The sequence below is a fragment of the Macaca nemestrina genome, chromosome 16, assembly GCF_043159975.1.
Source record: "Macaca nemestrina isolate mMacNem1 chromosome 16, mMacNem.hap1, whole genome shotgun sequence".
Lineage (NCBI taxonomy): Eukaryota > Metazoa > Chordata > Mammalia > Primates > Cercopithecidae > Macaca > Macaca nemestrina.
The window spans coordinates 40,608,135-40,628,408 of NC_092140.1; the positions used below are offsets into that span (position 1 = coordinate 40,608,135).

Here is a 20,274-nt window from a genome sequence, read left to right on the forward strand (position 1 = left end):
GATATCAGTATACAAACACACTGGCCATTGTGACATGTGGCAACAAAGTCCAGTATGTTTAATGTTTAAGAAGCCAAGTCAGCCGGGTGCGGTGGCTCACACCTGTAATCCCAGCACTTTGGGAGGCTGAGGCAGGTGGATTACGAGGTCATGAGTTCGAGACCAGCCTGGCCAATATGGTAAAACCCTGTTTCTACTAAAAATACAAAAATTAGCCAGACGTGGTGGCGGTCTCCTGTGGTCCTGGCTACTCCGGAGGTTGAGGCAGGAGAAACGCTTGAACCTGGGAGACGGAGGTTGCAGTGAGCCAAGACTATGCCACTGCATTCCAGCTTGGATGACAGAGCAAGACTCTGTCAAAAAAAAAAAAAAAAAAAGAAGAAGCCAAGTCACATTTTTTTTAAGATGGGGTCTTTCTTTGGTACCTAAGCTGCCGTGCAGTGGCGCAATCATAGCTCACTGCAGCGTGGAACTCCTGGGCTCAAGCAGTCCTCTTGCCTCAGCCTCCTGAGTGTAGCAAGGACTACAGGCGCATGCCACCGCGTCTGTCTGGCTAATTTTTAAAGGTTTTTGTACAGACAAGGTCTCTCTTTGTTACCCAGGCTGGCAAGTCACTTCATAGGAACTCATGTTTTGCAAAGATACAGGCAATAACACATTTTTTATGATAGCTTGGTAAATCCCTTAAATGGGAGAGGTTTATGGAAGAAATGATAACGCTCTAACTACATGTGTGTGGTTAACTCCGTTTCAGCCATTCAAGGTAACTTCTACCTATATTTATGGGCTTGATTGCATAATGTATGGAGTTTGCAGGAAGTACCTGGAAGATAAGGTTACACAGACAAGTTATTTAAGTTTGAATATAAACCACAGCTCATGCTGGGAAACTAGTTTGTAGACAATTTTGTAACACAAGTGAATACGTCATTCATTTTCTTTTAATATTTTTCTTATCGCATAGTTAACATTAGGAGATTAATCATTGTTTGAATGTGCAACATAGTAAGTTAACAGAAAAATGTGGCATCAGGGATTGATTAGCTGAAAAGTCAGTGAGTTACATTACAGAAGTGAAGATAAAGACTTGATATTTAAACCATCCTAAACAAATGGATGATTTGCATATATGATGATGTCCCACTAGACAATGGTTTTCTTCATGAGCGTCATTCAGTAATAAGACTCAGGTCTACTGACAAATATTGCTTCATCAACATATCATTTGCTGCAAGAAATGACCTTTTATGGTTAATGTGTAACTGATTACTGTTCTTCCTCTATAGTAGCCTACATTTTACAGTAGAGAAATACACTGTGTACACTTAGTGCCCTACAACACTAAAACATGTCAAACTGTGGTGGTATACCTTCACATATTATGATATTTGGCATTATGCAATGGTTATGGCACATTTGCAGTGGGTTCACCCTGTGTTTCAGCTCTTGTTGTATGCAATAAAACTTTTGCCGTAATAGTTAGATACTTAGAAAAATCAAGACTATTTTTCTTGCAAATTAAGAAAAAAAGAACTAAAACCTCTCATGGAGGCAACAGAGGTTTGAAAGATAATGTACGTAGAGGAGAAACTACTCCATTCTAATGAAAGCAAATTACCCTAAAATCTTTGGTGTGGAAAATTAAAACTAATGATATGTTCACATTGTAATGCAAAATTGCCTGTAACCTATTTTCCTAGTGTGAGATGCAGCTTTTTTTCAAACATAAATAACGTGTCCATTTAATAATTTACTTTTCTCCATTACTGCAAAGAAAAAAAAAAAAGACATTTACAATCGCCACCTTTCTATTCCATTAATTGTCAAGAACAATCCAAGGGAGTTCTGTTATTTTCCCTGTGATAATTTTAACAGATCGAACAATTTCTTTTTAACAAGTTTTCATATATCTGAGGGCTCTATCTTTTAAATGAATGTAAGTAAAACGTGCCACCTTATTAAGTTGGAAATGACCTGTTATCTGTTATTTCTTGACCTTGCAGAGGTTTACAGTGACAAATGAATTAACCAGGTGAGGGAGAGTGTTTGCTAGTGACTCAGTCACACTCTATTGTGTGGGATGGCACCTAGCAAAGCATTTAGATTAGGCTGGGGAGGGAACGAAGCTGGGTACACTCTCTCCAGCTTCAGGTAAACAGGATTATTGTTTTCCGTCCCTGCTGTTTGGAATGAATGCAATGCTGCAAAGCTAATTGCTGCCATAATTAGGAAAAAAAACCAAAAACCAAAAACCAAAAAACAAAACAAAACAAACAAACAAAAAAAAACGAAAGAAAGAAGAAGAAAGGAGAAGGAGAAGGAGAAGGAGAAGGAGAAGGAGAAGGAGAAGGAGAAGGAGAAGGAGAAGGAGAAGGAGAAGGAGAAAGAAGGAGAAGGAGAAGGAGAAGGAGAAGGAGAAGGAGAAGGAGAAGGAGAAGGAGAAGGAGAAGGAGAAGGAGAAGGAGAAGGAGAAGGAGAAGGAGAAGGAGAAGGAGAAGGAGAAGGAGAAGGAGAAGGAGAAGGAGAAGGAGAAGGAGAAGGAGAAGGAGAAGGAGAAGAAGAAGAAGAAGAAGAAGAAGAAGAAGAAGAAGAAGAAGAAGAAGAAGAAGAAGAAGAAGAAGAAGAAGAAGAAGAAGAAGAAGAAATGACTTGGGGCCGGGCGCGGTGGCTCAAGCCTGTAATCCCAGCACTTTGGGAGGCCGAGGCGGGTGGATCACGAGGTCAGGAGATCGAGACCATCCTGGCTAACACGGTGAAACCCCGTCTCTACTAAAAATACAAAAAACTAGCCGGGCGCGGTGGCGGGCGCCTGTAGTCCCAGCTACTCGGGAGGCTGAGGCAGGAGAATGGCGTGAACCCGGGAGGCGGAGCTTGTAGTGAGCTGAGATCCGGCCACTGCACTCCAGCCTGGGTGACAGAGCAAGACTCCGTCTCAAAAAAAAAAAAGAAAAAAAAGAAAAAAAGAAATGACTTGGAATGTGTTAATTCAGTATGCTTTAAACCTCAGAGATATCATTTTTCCTCATACGCAGGCAAGGCTGGCTCTATTCATAGCTCTTTAAATGATAAGTTTAAATGTTAACATAATATTGAAAAAAAAATGCTTGGAAGGTAGCAGTTGGTAAGTACTTGGTGTATAAAATGCTGAATGGTGGTCATTATTAGCACTGTAACCAGGTGAGTAGAAAAATCCCATTCTGGGACTTAATACCATGTACAGTAACAAATGCAATCAATTGAAAGCTTCCTCTTAGAACAGGCCTTGCTGTGTGCCCAGGCTTTGCCACATACTATTTCATAAAAGATGCAACTTTCAAACCACCTCCACATAAGATTTCACTCTGCTGTTGAGAAATTCTTCCTCATATCTAACTAAATCACCCTATCTGCAGTTTAGCAATTCTGTTTCCTCACATCTTCAGCAACATCTAACATTCTGTATTAACATATATCTTCTGCCGGGTACGGTGGCTCACACCTGTAATCCCAGCACTCTGGGGGGCTGAGGAAGGTGGATCATGAGGTCAAGAGATCGAGACCATCCTGGCCAACATGGTGAAACCCCGTCTCTACTAAAAATACAAAAATTAGCCAGGCATGGTGGCTTGTATCTGTAGTCTCAGCTACTCGGGAGGCTGAGGCAGGAGAATCACTTGAACCCAGGAGGTGGAGGTTGCAGTGAGCCGAGATCGCGCCACTATACTCCAGTCTGGTGACAGAGCAAGACTCCTTCTCAAAACAGAACAAACAAACAAACAAAAATCACACACACAAACAGACAAAATAAATACATATGTCTTCTTACAACAAAAAACTCAGCCTAATACCACAAAATCACAAAATGCACATAGAAGAACTGAAAAAAAATTTATCCCTCCATATGGTACTTATGTACTCTAACTGGACTGTTGGTTGCAAATTTAAAAATAAAATGTGGGAATTAGAGATTGTTTGAGTTGTGGATTCCCATGTGCTGTTTCTAAATGTGAAGTCTTCGTAAAACAGCCTCCTGAGCTGCCAGCATAATTACGGTGAACAGATTAGCAAGGACATCTCAGTTAAGGCTCTGCATGTTGTTCTTTGCTTTATAGGGAAAAATTAAGCATTTTTAAGATTTAAATCTTATTCTTCAATAAGATAACTTTTTTGACCTACATGAACGTTAATGGAAGCACTAATAATTATAGCTTTTTGCTGCTTGGCCTAAAACAATCTTTCTACTGTAATTAGATTTGAAGGGGAACTAGGAAAGACTTTCCATAAAATGCTGTCACAAATTCCCTCCAAAACTGCTTGCCTGTAATTAAGGTGCATTTACAGATCTGATATTCCTTAAAATAAACATTAACATCACAAAGACCAATTATTCATGGTCAAACAAAGGGGATTCAGATTCTCTGATCAAAGCAGTAATCTCTTTTACAATTGTTACTTTTGAAGTATCTTCAAACAGAACAAACACACATTGACTAGGTAAACAGGTATAGCTGTGGGCTAATTTGTTTTTTCCAGGATCAGATTGTTTTCCCCCAAGACTCAAACATAGTAAGGTATAGACTGTTTTCCATTCCAAACCCTAAACTGCTGATGCTAAGGAGTCACGTTAAAAGGGAAAAATCTCAAATATGGTTTTTACTATTAAAACTGTTGTAAAGATAATCATATATATCATATATATTTTTATTTATTTATTTTTATTTATTTTTTGAGACGGAATTTTGCTCTTATTGCCCAGGCTGGAGTGCAATGGCATGATCTTGGCTCACTGTAACCTCTGTCTCCCAGCTTCAAGTGATTCTCCTGCCTCAGCCTCCCAAGTAGCTGGGATTACAGGCATGGGCCACCACACCTGGCTAATTTTGTATTTTTACTAGAGGTGGGGTTTCACTATACTGGTCAGGCTGTCTCAAACTCCTGACCTCAGGTGAGATCCACCCATCTTGGCCTCCCAAAGTGCTGGGATTACAGCATGAGCCACTGCGCCCAGCTGGTGACCTTATATTTTTAATATAACCTTTACTTTTTCTCAAAATTGCTTGTTTTAAAAAATGTCAGCAAGCTTTTAAAGTGATCAACGGCAGAAAATTAGACATTACAGGTGGTTACGTGAAAGAGTACTGAATTTGGTTTGCGAAAATTTGAATTTGAGTTTCAGTTTCACCTTTCTCCAGCTGTAAGGTGTTGAGTACATTCCTTAACAACTCACACCTTTCCCTACAAATGTAAAATCGGGCTAATAGCACAACTCTAGCTAGGCTGTGGTGAAGGTCATATAATGGACACACCAGGACAGGAGTAGGCCTATTTTAAAAATTAAAGCATTATCCAAATAGTATGGAGATTTAAATAAGAATAAATGTTTTTTTTGTTTTGTTTTGTTTTTGTTGGTTGGTTGGTTGTTGCTGTTGCTGTTTTTGAGACAAGTTCTTACTCTATCCTCCAGCCTGGAGCACAGGGGTCTGGTGTGATCATGGCTCACTGCAGCCTCGACCTCCTGGGCTCAAGTGATTCTCCTGCCTCAGCCTCCCAAGTAGCTGTAACTATAGGCATGTGCCACCACGCCCAGCTATTTTTGTTTGTTTTTGGGTGTGTGTGTGTGTGTGTGTGTGTGTGTGTGTGTGTGTGTGTTTTCTTGTTTACCAGTTTATTATAAAGGATACTATAAAGGTATAGATGAATGGGCATCTGAAGAGATACATAGGGTGAGGTCCAGCAGGGTCCCGAGCATAGGAGCTTCTGTTCCCATGGAGTTTGGGTGCACCACTCTTCTGGCATGTGGATGTGTCCCCAACCTAGATGCTCACCAAACCCCTTGGCTGCTGCCCAGTGCAATGCTGTAGCCTCATAATGGTCCTTAGCATGAGGATTAGCCCTGCCTTCTAGTAACATGACAGCAATCTCATGCCTATTTTTGAAAGCTGCATAATGTAGGGGAGTGTAGCCATTTTGATTGACAGCATTCACTTGAGCACCTTTTCCCACAAGGGTTTTTACAATCTCCTCCCAGCCAGCAGAAGCCGCAATATGAGAGGAGATCAACCTGCATCACCTTTATCATTCACTGGCACTCCAAGGTGCAACAAAAATTCAACAATTCCTGTATGTACAGCTGAGCATGCCCAGTGCATGCCGTTCTGCTGTCCTGGTCAGTGCTAGTAGTTAGGGATTTATCAGCCAGAATACTCTCCTTGAACTCTTCCAGCTTCCCACAGTAGGCCAGGTTGCAGACCATTAGGTTAGATACACACCCCTACATTTTGCTTTCCCAGGAACTCGTGTGTGTGTGTGTGTGTGTGTGTGTGTGTGTGTGTGTTTTGAGACAGGTTCTCACTCTGTCACCCAGGCTGGAGTGCAATGGCACCATCACGGCTCACCACAGCCTTGACCTCCCGGGCTCAGGTGATCCTTCCATCTCAGCCTCCTGAGTAGCTGGAACTACAGGTGTGTGCCACCACGCCTGGCTATTTTTTTTATTTTTGGTAGAGACAGGGTTTTGCCATGATGGTCTCAAACTCCTGGGCTCGAGCGATTCGCCCACCTCAGTCTCCCAAAGTGCTGGGATTACAGGCATGAGTCACTGGGCCCAGCTAAGAATACACATTTTTAAATCTCATTGTTTCTCTGGATAAACATTCTTGAAGTCCCAATGAGTAAAAAGAAAAACAAAAACAAAAACAAAAAAACTTTACCATCTTGTAACAGCTTATGTTAAACGTGCTTTAGGAAACTCGAGCTCTGTGACTCAAGAATATTCTAAAGCGCTTTACAGAGCCCTTTAAATCTCCAAAAGAATCACAATAGTATGAAACGTATGTCAAACATTTGACAGTACAGCTGTTTTATCCTGAGGCTATTGGCGGAACTAGTGTTCCTTCAAAAACACTTTGGGAATTGCTGTCTTTTAGTTGAGTAGGGAGCACTTAGATCCTCAAGCAAATCTATTTTTTTTTTTTTAATTCTAAAAAAGCAAGTCTATTTTTTAAGGCTGTACCATTTGGTATAAGATTACAGTTAATGGCCGTAGAGTGTCCTAAAGTCAATCGCAGCATAAGGAGTTTGCAAAAATTTACCACTGTGAGTCTATATATCTAGCAGCTCCACCACTTATAATGAGTGACTTTAGGTAAGGTTTTAAATGTATCTCAGCCTCAGTATTCTCATCTGTAAAACAGGGAGAATATTTACTGCACAGATTGTGGCAAAAATAAATAAAGGTAGTTGGCACAGTGAGCTTAATAAGTGGTAGATCAAATTTTCTCATTGTTTTAAAGGAAACGTCTAGGTTAAAAGAGTGACCTTCCCTAGGTCACATAGCAACTCAGTGACATGGTTAGAAAGATACCAGGATTTTGGAAGCTTCTCACTATTGCTTGAATCCACCTCTATTAAGATACTAGAATAGATTATTAAACAAGTGATTTGTAAGAAGGAAAGTAATAACCACTAGAGACCAATGTTATTTCAATACGAATGAGTTGTGATAAACTAAGACAAGCACTTAGAAAGAAACAGTGCTATTAAATTGGTAGCCTGGGGGGATGCCAGAGGCACGAGAGAAAAATCTTTGGTTATTCTTTTTCTCCTCCCATCCCCTCCAGGGGTGGGGGAGGGGATGGAGATTGCAAAAGGAAGGGGGTTTCATCTTTAGTTATTCTGTGGAATAAGATGGTGAGAGTGAATTAGCCCACAAGCCTGTACAATTTATTTCTTTTTATTTTTTGTTGTTTATTATTATTATTTTTTTATGGTGGTGTGGTGGGCACGAGGGCTCCAAGCGTCACTTTTTAAAATCTAGCTGAATGTTCCTAACAATTTATTTATAGCTCTTTGAAATAACCGACCCAGAGAGTGATTGATTTCAACTTATAAAGAAATGTTTCACTTTTGTCACAAGGCTTCCTATTGAGTTCTTCCTCGACAATTTTTTTTTTTTTTTTTTGAGATGGAGTTTCACTCTTTTTGCCCAGGCTGGAGTGCAGTGGCGTGATCTCAGCTCACTGCAGCCTCTACATTCCATCTCAGCCTCCCAAATAGCTGGTGACTACATAGGGCAAACTAGAATACATCTATGTAAGGGTGGCCAAGTCGTGAGGAGTTGAGAAGCCAAAGCACACAAAAAGCAAATGATTTTGTGACATGCATTGGATAAATTCCTATTTATTTATTTTTCAGGCAGAGTTTCACTCTTGTTGCCGAGGCTGGAGAGTGCAGTGGCGCGATCTTGGCTCAACGCAACCTCTGCCTCCCAGGTTCAAGTGTTTCTCCTGCCTTAGCCTCCTGGGTAGCTGGAATTACAGGCATGCGTCACCACGCCCGGCTAATTTTGTATTTTTCGTAGAGATGGGGGTTTCTCCCACTTGGTCAGGCTGGTCTGGAACTCCCGACCTCAGGTGATCCACCTGCCTCGGCCTCTCACAGTGCTGGGATTACAGGCGTGAGCCATCATGTGCCTGGCCTTGTTTTTTCTTAATTTTTATTTATTTATTTATTTTGAGACAGAGTCTTGCTCTGTCACCTAGGCTGGAGTGCAATGGCGCGATCTCAGCTCACTGCAACCTCCACTTCCTGACTCAAGCGACTCTCCTGCCTCAGCTTCCCGAGTAGCTGGTACTACAGGCAGGTGCCACCATGCCCAGCTAATTTTTTGTATTTTTTAGTAGAGACAGATTTAGCCAGGATGGTCTTGATCTCCTGACCTCGTGATCCGCCCAGCTTGGCCTCCCAAAGTGCTGGGATTACAGGTGTGAGCCACCAAGCCAGGCTGGATAACTTCTTTTTCATATGTCACTGCGTTTAATGCTCTCTATAACCTATTAGGCAGGTACGATTATTACAATTTCCACACCCCCCCACCCAAGACAGAATGGATTCTGTCACCCTGCCTGGAGTGCAGTGACCCGATCACAGCTCACACCACAGCCTCCAACCCCTAGGCTCAAGTCATTCTCTGACCTCAGCCTTCCATGTAGCTGGGATTATAGGAGTGCACCACCACACTGGGCTAATTTTTATTTTTTATAGAAACAGGGTCTTACTATGTTGCTCAGGCTGGTCTTCAAATCCTGGGCTCAAGGGATCCTCCTGTCTGAGCTCCACAAGGTGTTGGAATTATAGGCATGACTCGCAAAGCCCAGCCTAATTTTTTGAATTTTAAAGATGAGCAACTACGGCTTAGTGGTCACACATGTAGTAAGAGGTGGTGCTGGAATACAAAACTGGAAATATGAAGACACAGAAAAGGGATTACTTTTAATCACCATAGCTTCCAGAGACACATTAATGCCAATGGATATAGGATCAAGGAAATACTTAGCTGATGGATAGTCCACAAAATAACTGCCATGTACTCCAAAAATACCAATGTTAGAAAAGACAGATGGAAGAATTATTCTAGATTAAAGAAGGTGTAAGAGGCATGACCGCTGAATGCAATGAGTAATCTGAGACTGACTTCTCAACAGAGGGCATATTAGGGCAGCTGGGGAAATCTCAATAGCATCTTTAGATTAGATAATTGTATTGTATCAATGTTAATTTCCTGATTTTGATCATTGTACTATGTTTACGTAAAAGAACGATCTTATTCTTAGGAAATGCTCATTGAAACATTATCAGTAAAGTAAAATCGTATCTGCAAAGTACTCTTAAAAGGCTCAGGGGAATAAACAAGAGACAAGGAAAAGGATAAAATGATAAAATGCAAACATTTGGAGAATCTCAGCAAAGAGCAAATGAGAATTATTTGCATGATTCTTGCAACTTTTTTGTAACTCTGATATTAAGTCAAAATAAGAAGTTTCTAGGCCGGGCTCTGTGGCTCATGCCTGTAATCCCAACACTTTTGGAGGCCAAGGTGGGAGGATTGCTTGAGCCGAGGAGTTTATTACCAGCCTGGGTGACGTAGTAAGACCTCATCTCTACAAAAATCTTAAAAAATTAGCTGGCATGGTGGCATGCACCTGTGGTTTCAGCTACTCAGGAGACTGAGGTGGGAGGACTGTTTGAGCTCAGGACTTAGACCAGGCTGGGCAACTTGGTGAGACCCTGTTTTCACTAAAAAAAAAAAAAAAAAAAAAAAAAAAAAAAATTGCCAGATGTGGTGGCACACGCTTGTAGTCCCAGCTTGTTGGGAGCCTGAGGTGAGAAGATCACTTGAACCCAGGAGGTTGAGGCTGCAGTGAGCCATGATCATGCCGCCGTACTCCAGTCTCGGCAACAGAGTAAGATCCTGTCTCAAAATAAAAAAAAAGTTTTTATGAGGTCCACCTAAAGTCCAGATACTTGGAGGCTGCGGCAGGAGGATCTCTTGATCTCAGGAGTTCAAGTCCTCCCTGGGAAGAATAGTGAGACTCCCATCACTATTTAAAAAAAAAAAGTTGGCTGGGCATGGTGGCTCACACCTGTAATCCCAGCACTTTGGGAGGCTGAGGTGGGCAGATCACCTGAGGTTGGGAGTTCAAGACTAGCCTGGCCAACATGGTGAAACACTGTTTCTACTAAAAATACAAAAATCAGCTGGATGTGGTGGCAGGTGCTGTAATCCCAGCTACTCGGGAGGCTGAGGCAGGAGAATTGCTTCAACCCGGGAGGCGGAGCTTGCAGTGAGGCAAGATGGCGCCTCTGTACTCCAGCCTGGGTGACAGAGCCAGACTCCGTCTCAAAATAAATAAATAAATAAATAAATAAATAAAAATAAAAATAAAAAATAAAAAATGTTGGCCGGGCACGGTGGCTCAAGCCTGTAATCCCAGAACATTGGGAGGCCGAGACGGGTGGATCATGAGGTCAGGAGATCTAGACCATCCTGGCTAACACGGTGAAACCCCGTGTCTATTAAAAAATACAAAAAACTAGCGGGGCGAGGTGGCGGACGCCTGTAGTCCCAGCTACTCGGGAGTCTGAGGCAGGAGAATGGCATGAATCTGGGAGGCGGAGCTTGCAGTGAGCTGAGATCTGGCCACTGTACTCCAGCCTGGGCGACAGAGCCAGACTCTGTCTCAGAAAAAAAAAAAAAAAAAAAAAAAGTTAAAAAGCATTTAAAAAATATGTAGGGCAGTAGAGCAATGAAAAAAAATTTAAGAGGAAATATTCTGTAAATAATTAGTAACAGGAATTGAGGTAGAAAAGACTTCAGGGGTTGTAAAGGCTACAGAGGAAGATTTGGGAATCATTCATGAAAATGCATGACAGCTGGGCGCAGTGGTTCATGCCTGTAATCCCAGCACTTTGGGAGGCCAAGGTGGGTGAATCACCTGAGGTCAGGAGTTCAAGACCAGCCTGGCCAATATGGTGAAACCCCATCTCTACTAAAAATACAAAAAATTAGCTGGGCGTGGTGGCGGGCGCCTGTGATCCCAGCTACTTGGGAGGCTGAGGCAGGAGAATTGCTAGAACCTGGGAGACGGAGGTTGTGGTGAGCCGAGATTGTGCCAAGGCACTCCAGCCTGGGCAACAAGAGCAAAACGCCGCCTCAAAAGAAAAAAGAAAAGAAAATGCATGACAGTAATTGATGGATTAATCTCTAATTCATTCAAAAAATACTTTTCAGCACTTAAATCTTTAAAAAAAAAAAACAATTTAGCTTGGGCAACATGGCGAGATGCTGCCTCTACTAAAAAAAATAGCAAAAAAATTAGCTGGGTGTGGTGGTTCATGCTTGTGGTCTCAGCTCCTTGGGAGGCTGAGGCAGGAGGATCACTTGAACCCAGGAGGTGGAGGCTGTAGTGAGCCGAGATCATGTCAGTGCACTCCAGACTGGGCAACAGAGTGAGACTCTGTCTCAAAAAAAAAAAAAATAGAAAAAAAAGAAAATTAAAAAATACAGTTGTACAACAATTAGAATTTATTGATACCTATTTTTCCAAACTGGTGGAGACTTTTTGGTTAAATAAATTAGTCTTCACTGACTCTTGGGAGGAACGCTATGTTTGAACAGAGACTAGAAAGGTATCTTGAGAAGAGGAAGGGTGAAAAGAACATATTACAATAAATCAAGATATGAGGCCAGGTGAGGAGGCTCATGTCTACAATCTCAGCACTTTGGGAGGCTGAGGCGGGAAGATTGCTTAAGCCTAGGAGTTCAAGACCAGCCTAGGCAACACAGTGAGACCCCAGTTCCGCAAAAAAAAAAAAAAAAACACAAAAAACACAAAAAACAAATTAGCCAGGCGTGGTGGCTCATGCCTGTAGTCCCAGCTACTCAGGACCCCAAAGCAGGAGAATGGCTTGAGCTGAGGAGCTGGAGGCCACAGTGAGCCATGATCACACCACTGTACTCCAGCCTGGGGGACAGAGACCCAGTATACAGATTTCATTTCTTTCAAATTATGTTTACTGTTGTAGAGATGTCAAGAGTTCAACAAATAGCACCTCTCTTTTCAGGCAGTGGAAGACGAAAGAGAGGTTTAAAACATTACTTTTAAATTTAAAATGTTGGAGGTCATAGTTTAGTGTGAAGGCCAAATGGGCTTGAAGCACCCCCACTTGCACCCCCAATGTGTCTTTGACTTACCCACTAGTCCCAGGGGATGATGAAGACCTGCAACACAGGGAGCAAAGACCTGTCCCAGGAATAGACTAGGCTGGTGGCTGCTTCCTTTTTAGAGAAAAAATGTACAGGAAAAAGAACTACACAAGTCAGTCCTTTAAAGGATAGGTATACACGTGCATAGGTATACACGTGCCACGGTGGCTTGCTGCACCTTTTCCTTTCTTTCTTTTCTCTTTCCCCTTTCTCCTTCCCCTTCCCCTTCCCTTCCCTTCTCCTCTTATTTTCTCTTTTCTTTTCCTTTTTAGAGACAAGGTTTCCCTCTGTTGCCCAGGCTGAAGTGTCGTCACAGGATCATAGCTCACTGCATCCTCTACCACCCAGGCTCAAGCAATCCTCTCCCCTCAGCCTCCCAAGTACCTGAGACTACATGCACACACCACCATACCTGGCTAATTTTTAAAATTTTTTGTAGAGGTAGGGTCTTGCTACATTGCCCAGGCTGGCCTCAAACTCCTGGCCTCAAAAGATCCTCCCACCTAGGCTTCCCTAAGCACTGGGATTACAGGCATGAGCCACCGTGCCTGGCTTTCCCTCTAATACTTTCTATCTCAAAGAAGAGTAGAGAAAAACAAGGCAAAACATGTTCACAGCTGAACATTGAAGACTGACTTGACGGGAAGGGCTGAGGGAAAAGAGCATTTACACTGGAAGAAGAGAGAGACAAAAGCTTGGCAGCTCAGTAGTGGCAGGCAGAGCCAGCGAGCTTTGGGAGAATAGTTTTGGTTCAGTAGTTGAGGAAGGAACCAGGTTGTAACAGGTAAATGAGAGTGAAGGAGGGTCTCCTTTCCCTGTTTTCCCTTGTGTCCTTTCTGTGTTTCCTCAGCTGTTGGTGTCTGTTGGGATTTTGTCTTGGCCCTCCTGCTTTTCTCAATCTACACTCTTCAGGGATCATCTCACTGCTGCCCATGCATCTCAATATAAAGAGTGCAACAAGCATAGAGGGGCTAATCTTGGAAGGAAGAAACTTGTCTTTTTCTGAGATCAGAGAAAAAATATGTTAAGATACAGAGCTGTTTCAGTGTCTAGCAATAAGGAACTAGAAAATGACCTTCCTTGCTTTTCTGGGGAATGTGGGAGGAGAAAGGATTATCTAATTAGTTATTAAAATTTGTTTCCAACAAAAATTCAATACGAAAAAAATTAAAAGTAAATGTCACTTCCCTTCTTTTCTTTCTTCCTACCATTGAACAAAATTTGACAGGGGAGTCAATTGTTCTGTGTGCTGGGGATACAGCAGCGACAGAGATAAGACTGTTGGCTTTCATGGAATGTATTATATTCTTTTTAGATAGGATAGGCAATAAGCAAATAAAAAAGAAAGAAGAAAATTACAGATATTGCTCTAAAGAAAATAAAGCAGAGAAATGGACTGTAGAGTGATGTGGGGGTATAAGGGGAGAGGCCGAACACTAAGCCTCAGAATATTAATTTAAGAAATTATATATCTACATATTGAATACATTATACAATCGAGGTATTTAAAAAACAAATCTAGGGCCGGGCATGGTGGCTGATGCCTGTAATCTCAGCACTTTGGGAGGCCAACGCAGGCAGATCACTTGAGGTCAGGAGTTCGAGACAAGCCTGGCCAACATGGTGAAACCCCATCTCTACTAAAAATACAAAAATTGGCCAGGCCTGGTGGTATGCACCTATAATCCCAGCTACTCGGGAGGCTGAGGCAGGAGAATCGCTTGAACCCGGAAGGCAGAGGTTGCAGTAAGCCAAGATCGCACCACTGCACTCCAGCCTGGGTGACAGAGCAAGACTCTGTCTCAAAAAACAAACAAACAAACAAAACAACAACAACAACAAAAAACCCCCAACAAATTTAAGATTATTGAGATGACAAAAAAAATCATACCAACATTCTATAATTCTGTATATTTCTGCCTATGGCCATTTACCCCCGATCGTATAAAACCAAAATAAATAAGAATCAATTTTTTTGGCCATGTGCTGTGGCTCACACCTGTCATCTCAGCACTTTGGGAGGCCAAGGTAGGCGGATCACGAGGTCAAGAGATTGAGACCAGCCTGGACAACATGGTGAAACCCCGTCTCTACTAAAAATACAAAAATTAGCTGGGCGTGGTGGCATGTGCCTATAGTCCCAGCTACTTGGGAGGCTGAGGCAGAAGAATCACTTGAACCAGGGAGTCAGAGGTTGCAGTGAGCTGAGATCACGACACTGCACTCCAGCCTGGTAACAGAGTGAGACTCCGTTTCAAAACAAAACAAAAAAAAAACAAAAAACAAAAAACAAAAAAATCAAAAAAATTTTTAAGCTCAATTCACCTATCTGTATGACTGTTTGCTAGAACACTCACATGCTAAATTTTATTACACCTTTTTTGAAAGAACAGGTCCATAAAGAATCTGTGACTAAAGACCCCACATGGGACCAGGTGTGGTGGCTCACTCCTGTAATTCCAGCACTTTAGGAGGCCAAGGCAGGAGGATCCCTTGAACCTAGGAGTTCAAGAGCAGCCTGGGCAACATAGGGAGATCCTGTTTCTATAAAAAAAAAAGAAATCAAAAATAAAATGAAAAAAGTAGGCTGGGCGCGGTGGCTCAAGCCTGTAATCCCAGCACTTTGGGAGGCCGAGACGGGCGGATCACGAGGTCAGGAGTTCGAGACCATCCTGGCTAACACGGTGAAACCCCGTCTCTACTAAAAAATACAAAAAAACTAGCCGGGCGAGGTGGCGGGCGCCTGTAGTCCCGGCTACTCGGGAGGCTGAGGCAGGAGAATGGCGTAAAAACCCGGGAGGCAGAGCTTGCAGTGAGCTGAGATCCGGCCACTGCACTCCAGCCTGGGCGACACAGCGAGACTCCGTCTCAAAAAAAAAAAAAAAAGTAAAAAAGATTCCACATGGACTGGGTGGAGTGGCTTATGCCTGTAATCCCAGCTCTTTGGGAGGCCAAGGCAGGAGGATCCCATGAAGCCAGGAATTTGAGACCAGCCTGGGCAACACAGTGAGACCCGTCTCTACAAAAAATGAAAAATCAGCTGGGTGTGGTGGCATGGGCCTGTAGTCCTAGCTACTTGGGAGGCCAAGGCAGGAGAGTTGCTTGAGCCCAGGAGTTCAAGGCTGCAGTGAGCCATGATCGCACTACTGCACTCCAGACTGGGTGATGGAGTGAGACCCTGTCCCTATTTAAAAAAATAAAAATCAGCTGGGCCTGGTGGCTCACGCTTGTAATCCCAGCACTTTGGGAGGCTGAGGCAGGAGGATCATGAAGTCAGGAGATCGAGACCATTCTGGCTAACACAGTGAAACCTTGTCTCTACAAAAAAAAAAAAAAAAAAAAATTAGCCGGGCGTGGTGTGGGGTGCCTGTAGTCCCAGCTACTCGGGAGGCTGAGGCAGGAGAATGGCATGAACCCGGAAGGCGGAGCTTGCAGTGAGCCGAGATCGTGCCACTGCACTCCAGCCTGGGCAACAGAGTGAGACTCCGTCTCAATATAAATAAATAAAAATTTAAAAAAGATCCTACATGGACAAACATTTTCTGGTGTATTTGGCCATATAATTAATTTTGGTTACCTGGATGGACACAGCAATTAATTCTATGATTAACACAAATTCATAGCTGTGGGCATCAGTGCTGCACAAGTAAAGACCTGGCTGCAGTTCCTGCTTGCCCACTGATTCATTGATTCGGCCGTCTTGTAGTGTGTATTTGTTGTTCTAAGCTCTGAGGATACCAGCAGTCAATATCACAGACATGTTCTTTGCTCTCCTAGAGTTTGATCTAATGGACACAGCATTTTATCTTTCTTTTAGTCACTAAAGGTAATAAGAATTAGATAAATGTTTTCATTATTTGTTCGAGGTCCCTAGCATCATAGCTTTGTTCTAGCTCCTGGTATTAATAAAAGCCTTTTTTTTTTTAAATTTTTTTTTTATTTTTATGATGGAGTCTCGCTCTGTCTCCTAGGCTGGAGTGCAGTGGTGTGATTTTGGCTCACTGCAACCTCTGCATCTGGGTTCAAGCAATTCTCCTGCCTCAGCCTCCCAAGTAGCTGGGACCATAGACGCATGCCATCATGCCCAGCTAATTTTTGTATTTTTAGTAGAGATGGGGTTTCACTGTGTTGGCCAGGTTGGTCTTGAACTCCTGACCTCACGTGATCCGCCTGCCTCGGCCTCCCAAAGTGCTGGGATTACAGATGTGAGCCACTGCGCCTGGCTGAGCCTTTCGAATATATCTTTATATATAAGCATTTGAATATGTATGTAAATATACTATATATATATATTTAGAAAATGCCAGAAGAAAGAAATTAACATTTTATAGAATGGATAGTACATTCCTGGAACTGTGCTAGTAACAGGTAATGATAATGACCCCATCATGCTAATAATAGTAAATCAAGATGATCATACCAGAAATAAATGGCAGGAACTGAAAGTAAAAGAGACACATTACGACTCTGATTGCAGTATTACAAATAAGTGAGGACAGTAATGAGAGAGAAGTCATCACTAGTGTATAATGCCTATACATATTTTAGAGCACAATTTAAAATGTTGGTGACATTTCTGCTACATGTTTGCTACATAACATTCACAACTTGCTTAATAAAGCACTAACAGATGGCATTCAGAAAATTACATATGCTGTGAACTTTGAAAGTTTAGGGGATAGAGATTTAATTTTCGATTATCTAATTGTTTTACAGTTGTTAAAGAGAAGATAAAGCATGATTAGATATAGAAAAGATATTCAGTATTCAATAATTACATGACATAAAGTAACAAAGTTAGAGAAGAAACAAAAACAGATCCATTATTCTGATTCAGGTACCAATTTGTTAATTAAAGAAATTTTAAAAAGCTTTTTCAAAAATAGAAAGCGAGAGGGAGAGAAAAGGAGAGATAGGAGAGAGAGAGAGAGAGAAATAGCTATCTGAAAAGTACATGGCCTTGGAGAATTTTATAGTGCTTTCTTGAAAATGATGTCAATGGAAATAAATACCAACGATATAAATAAACCCTGTTATTTAAAGACAATGTTTGTAAGGTGATTAGAATGACTTTAATGACGTTTTAAAATGGCATTTCAATTGTATTTCAATGACTTGGTTGAGATATGAGGTACATTCTTTTTAAAAATTTCTTTCATTTTTCTTTTCTTTTTCTGACCAATGGATTCATGTCCTAAGTACATTCTTTTTTCAGAGGGATGTTAAAATATTTGAAGTCTGAATGATTACTGAATGATTACTCCAGATCACATTACAATAGCCACACTGGAAACAAATGAAATATAATTTGTGTTGCTGGTATGAGGCTTGAAGGTATTACATGTAACATGGAAGAACCGGGGAAAAACAATCGTCTGTGAGTGAAACTATGAAGTCATCATTTATTGGTTTAGAGCAGAGGTATGCAGTCACGTGGAAAGCAGGTTCACTGGCTTCCAGGTCTAGAAGAAATTAGCACATGTGGAACAATGTGGTGATGACAGAGGTGGATGGGGGTTGCCAATCTGAAATCTATAAAACGAAAGTCTGGAGGAGAATGCATATCTTGGCAGTGTCTAGGGCAGTGGTCTTTAAAAGCTTGTTTTTGGCCATGAACTATAATAAGAAATGCTTTTATTTAATTTAATTATTTTTATAGAGACAAGGTCTTGTATGTTGTGCAGGCTGGAACTCCTGGGCTCAAGTAATTCTCCTGCCTCAGCCTCCCAAGTAGCTGGGACTACAGGTGTGCCATTGTACCTGGTTAAGAAATACATTTTAGATGGGGCTTGGTGGCTCACACCTGTTAGCCCAACACTTTGGGAGGCTGAGGTGGGAGGATCACTTGAGTCTAGGAATTCAAGACCAGCCTGGGTATCATAATGAGGCTGTGTTTCTAAAAAAACAAACAAAAACTTAGCTGGGCACGATGGCAGGCACCTGTGATCCCGCTACTTGAGAGGCTGAAGTGGGAGGATCGCTTGAGACCCAGAGATTAAGACTGCAGTGTGCCATAAATGTACCACTGCACCCCAGCCTGGGCAACAGAGTGAGACCCTGTCTGAAAAACAAAACAAAACAAAACAAAAAACCCCCCAAAACCCCCAACATTTTATATTGCGATCCGATTTCTCGCTTTGTGTGTGTGTATATCAGAAACCTGAGATCTAGAGGATGAGGAAGACTTAGGCGAGGTTAGTATTCTAGGTAGGCAGTATTCTAAGTAGAGGAGGCAGAATGTGGTAAGGATCCTGAGAAAAAACAGTTGGAAGAGTTTAAGGAATTCAAAAAAGGCCACTGAATACCATGGAGGAGTTCAAAAGAAGTTTGGGTTTGGATTAGGCAGGGGCCGTACCCTGTGGCCTGGGCAGTGTTTGCTGGAATGGTGTAGCCCAGAGAGCTGAGTGTGAGCACCTCTTCCTAGCCCCATTTTGGTAGCTCTATGCTGGCCATAGTGGGAGTATTCATTCATTCCATCCTGCCATGAAAATCTAGGCCACACTATGAAAATCAGGGTCTTTTTTTCCCTGGGAGCTGATTGTTAAACATTCGTGAACACACCTTTGGGGTTATTCTACTGCTTTTTAGATTTGTTGCATTTTTCTCCAGGGTTCAGGGTTCAGGAGACAGGAACTATCCCCGCAAACTAAACAGCCCAAAGTTAATATTATGTCCCTTTGTCTTTTCTTTTTTTTCTCGCTGTATTACCCAGGCTAGAGTGCAGTGGCACCATCTTGGCTTACTGCAGCCTCCACCTTCCGGGTTCACATGATTCTCCTGCCTCAGCCTCCCAGGTAGCTGAAACTATTTATATTTTTAGTAGAGATGGGGTTTTGCCATGTTGGCCAGGCTGGTCTCGAACTCCTGACCTCAAGTCTGTCCACTCAGCCTCCCAAAGTGCTGGGATTACAGGCATGAGCCACTGCTCCCAGCCAGGTTTCTTTTTTTTTTTTTTTTTTAATCAGCTAACATTCCTCTTCATTTATTGGAATTAAGTTTTGATTTTTTTGAATGAAAAAATGGTAATTAAAAATTTTGTTTCTCTGTTCTTGATCTCTGTATTTTATATGACTGGGCATTTTAGAAAATTAAGATAAAATTGTGCTTTTACTATATATTTGTGCTTGAAACTACTTATTAGTTTTTATGATGCTATCAATAAGGAACATAACTGCTGTATTATAAGCCATGGAACTGAATAATTTAAATGTTTAGAGCTTAAGACTTTTTTTTTTTTCCTTATTAAGGGACACGTATGCATTTCCATTATTAGAAGAAAAGTGCTTGGATATTTTCTGTTGCTTCTGGGTTAAGAAGACAGTTATTTTTATTCTGTTCTATTCATTGCATTTCTTTCTATTTGTGACATTTAAAAAATCTGGCGAACTTCTCAGCTATAGATGCCCTCCTTAAATATAAAGGAAGTGCCGGATGTGGTGACTCATGCCCGTAATCCCAGCACTTTGGGAGGCTGAGGCGGGTGGATCACCTGAGGTCAGGAGTTTGAGACCAGCCTGGCCAATGTGGTGAAACCCCTTCTCTACTAAAAATTTGCTGGGTGTGGTGGTGGGTGCTTGTAATCCCAGCTACTCGGGAGGCTGAGGCAGGAGAATCGCTTGAACCCAGGAAACGGAGGTTGCAGTGAGTGGAGATTGTGCCACTGCACTCCAGCCTGGGGGACAGAGTGAGACTCCGTCTCAATAAAAAAAAATAAAAATAAAAGTAAAAAAAAGGAAGCATAGCATATACAA

The 20,274-nt window shown here is 42.0% G+C and overlaps 1 protein-coding gene and 1 pseudogene across 3 annotated transcripts in view; both read right to left on the minus strand.

Annotated features, from left to right (window-relative positions):
* The window catches only part of LOC105481764 (progesterone immunomodulatory binding factor 1), a 282,457-nt gene that overhangs the window by 12,778 nt on the left and 249,405 nt on the right, over positions 1 to 20,274 (minus strand). The gene's annotated exons all lie outside the window — the stretch shown is intronic.
* Positions 3,011 to 7,292, minus strand: LOC139359090 (26S proteasome non-ATPase regulatory subunit 10 pseudogene; annotated as a pseudogene).